The sequence below is a fragment of the Abramis brama genome, assembly GCF_963993115.1.
Source record: "Abramis brama genome assembly, chromosome: 21".
In the NCBI taxonomy this organism is placed as follows: Eukaryota; Metazoa; Chordata; class Actinopteri; order Cypriniformes; family Leuciscidae; genus Abramis; species Abramis brama.
The window spans coordinates 671,426-674,365 of record NC_139983.1 but is presented as its reverse complement, the minus strand read 5'-3'; the positions used below and the strand labels follow the sequence as shown (position 1 = coordinate 674,365).

At 36.3% G+C, this 2,940-nt stretch overlaps 1 long non-coding RNA gene across 2 annotated transcripts; it reads right to left on the bottom strand.

Annotated features, from left to right (window-relative positions):
• Positions 1 to 235: 235 nt before the first annotated feature.
• On the bottom strand, positions 236 to 2,497 carry LOC311071959. 2 transcript variants are annotated; one of them, XR_014603952.1, is made up of 6 exons: positions 2,328 to 2,497; positions 1,967 to 2,050; positions 1,630 to 1,847; positions 1,274 to 1,414; positions 962 to 1,086; positions 236 to 740 (listed from the first exon to the last, which is right to left on the bottom strand). It is a non-coding gene; the product is annotated as an uncharacterized lncRNA (long non-coding RNA). The 2 variants fall into 2 exon arrangements; XR_014603953.1 differs by lacking the exon at positions 1,967 to 2,050 and having other exon boundaries at positions 1,630 to 1,817.
• Positions 2,498 to 2,940: the final 443 nt, after the last annotated feature.

Sequence of the window (2,940 nt, the reverse complement as noted above, 5' to 3'; positions counted from 1 at the left end):
ATGTACCCAGATATTATCCAGAACTGGCCCAAAACAACACCGTAATCCCCAGATGTCAGCCAGACAAGGGCCAAACTGCCACCAGCTTTACCCCAGAACTCAGCCACAACTTATCCAGAAAACAGCCATAACGGGGCCAATATTATACCAGTCCCCAAAACTGAACCAGAAATTATCCCTGTGTAATACTTATATATTGTGCAAGGAATAATAAAATAATGACACTACACAAATGCAAAGTACAGCATTTTATTGAGAGGGGAAGAAAATCTCAGCCAGATAAGTGGAAAAATAAAAACTACAGGAAAAAGACAATTGAATGACAATTTTTGCATCGTTGTGGGAGGAAGTGTAAAGAGGTAAATACAGATTTCTCTCGTCTCAGGGGAAAATGAGAAAATGTTGCACGACCATTCAATAGTATGACTGGGTTTCTAACATTGCAAAGCTTAATGCAAATGGGTGGAGTGTTCCTTTAAGAAAACATCAGTTTCACAACATATGCTGCAAATACAATACAACCAATAAATAATAATACAAAATAAATAATAAAAAAACACTACTGTAGATATTTGCGTTGTTGGTCTGCCATTTGCAGTACGTTTGTGTATTCGGTTGTGTTTTGCATATTTGCAGCACATGTGCTGTCAAACTGATGAAGATGTTTTGTAAATTTGCTTGTGTTTTTTTCTATTTCCATGTGTTGTCTTCTGTTGCAGCGTGTTGAGCCCTCTCGGCCACTGTCCAAAAAACGCAACAGAAACAAAGCAATAAATTAAATTGATACAAACAATAAAGCAAAAGTGTCATGCATAAATCATAAAGTACAGAAACAAACTAAAAGCTGGTTATAAAAGACAAATGAAATACATTTTATATTTACAGATGTGCAAAAATTTTTAAAATATAAGTTGCAACAATGCAAAACAGATTCCCTAATAACTTAAAATGTGTGGTTTACATTTTGCAAAGGTGTCCTTTTTTTGCCACCCTCGCGATCACCAGCTAGATGAAACCACCTTTTAATAACTTTTTCGACCTCCAACTCAGATGTCTGTGCACACACAGGATTACTTCTTACAGCCTCTAGAATAGGAGCATACAAATACAGAGTTAAAAAATAATTTTAAATGAAATGAACAATAGACATATAAAGCATTTGTATCAAAAGACACCACCAGTCAAAGAATTGAAACTTTCAACATTCATTCATGACATGAGGGAATAGTCATGAAGTTCCAGATAGACTTAGACACAACAAAAATGCACTTACCAATCACAATGTTTTTAGGCTGCAAGCTTTGGAAAGGTGTTTTTCCATGTACACTTCTCACTTCATTTTTGAATGCTTGCCTCATAATCCGCCAGACGTGTCCTTTAAGTCGACTCCACCAAACAATCCCAGTTCAAGTACCTGAAATATTTTTAAAACATGCCATCACTATTAAGTCAAAACACTAAAACATGCTAATATCGATATTATATTTACCAAATTAGACAAATATAAATAGTTTTTGTTATTGTTAGATTTTTCATGTTTTAGATTGATCACACACACACCATTTAATTACAACAGTAATTACAACCAGACTTGTGAGTGATAACAGCATGCAACTGTGCATTACCTACCCCTTTTTGTCTTGTTACTGGACATGATCGAAGATCACTTTCCAGGGAAGTTAATGACCTTAAGTCTTCAATTGGAAACAGTTTTGGACTTTGACTTTGGTTCTGTGCCTCTGTGATCTCCCGAACGTTGTTTGCTTTGAGATCTCGCACCATCCTTACAATGTTCCTCTGCTGCTCCATAAGGATTTCTTGTTAAGATATTATGTCATGGAGAAGTGCTAAAACATTAAACACAGGTATTGAAAGGGTTTAACGTTACCACACCACATCTGCTATGACATGAGCCTTACGCCAACAGTGAATATATGATAGAAAAAAAAAAGAAAAGAAATCTTACATCTTATTAATAGGTCATCGCTTGAGAGGCTTGTTGTCTGTGGTGTTTCATGATGCCACGATGATTGTATTGCTGTTCGGGAGACTGTAAAGTTGTATCCTGAATTAATTTATTTTCCCAAAGATTCAAACATCTTGTTGACTCTTTTAATAGCCATTTTTCTCATGTTACCTCGCTCACTGTAAGCCCACATATGTTCATATAATAAGCACTGTAAATGGGGGCTAATTCTAGACCCTCTAACATAAAAGCAAATAAAATCAAACCACAGAAAACAAGCAAAAAGCCTATCTAGTAACGTACTGCGCTATAGATTAAAATCTACGTGTTAGTTTAGATATTTTAAAAAGTATCAACTTACCTTGATCATGTATTAAAACTCCAAAAGATAAAACCAAGATAGCGTGATTGTCGAAGTTAGAACGACAATTTGAATTTCACCGCGAGACTGCGTTGGAAAATATGAGTTGCTGAATAACTGCTACGTAACTTCCGGATCCTCTGGTAGGCGGGATGATGTCACGGGGTGCACTCTGGGAAAAGTAGTCCTTCTTGTAAAGCGGCTTTAACGCCGTATATGTAAATCAACTACTATTTCCATGATGCATTGCAAACTGCGTCATCATATCAGCAACAACAGACGCACATTGACCCGTCTGCCGAGCAAGAAGACTGCTCTAAAAAACAGTTTAACCATGGGTTTTTGTAGTAAAACTGTCGTTATACTGTACAAATGGTAATCAATTCGCCAAAACTTTTTTGTGGCATTTTGATTACCATTTGGATAACCACAAAGTACTCATTCAGTCCCATTCAATCTTTTGTCTTTTATGATGCTGCTGACTGAACCATTTGTCTTTGTCTTCAAACATTTTGCAAACATCTCATGTTTTTTTTTTTATGTTTTTTTTTATTCTGCACATTGTCACCTCCTTAACCCTCTGAGGTCGACAAACGCGCCGACGCGTTTTGCC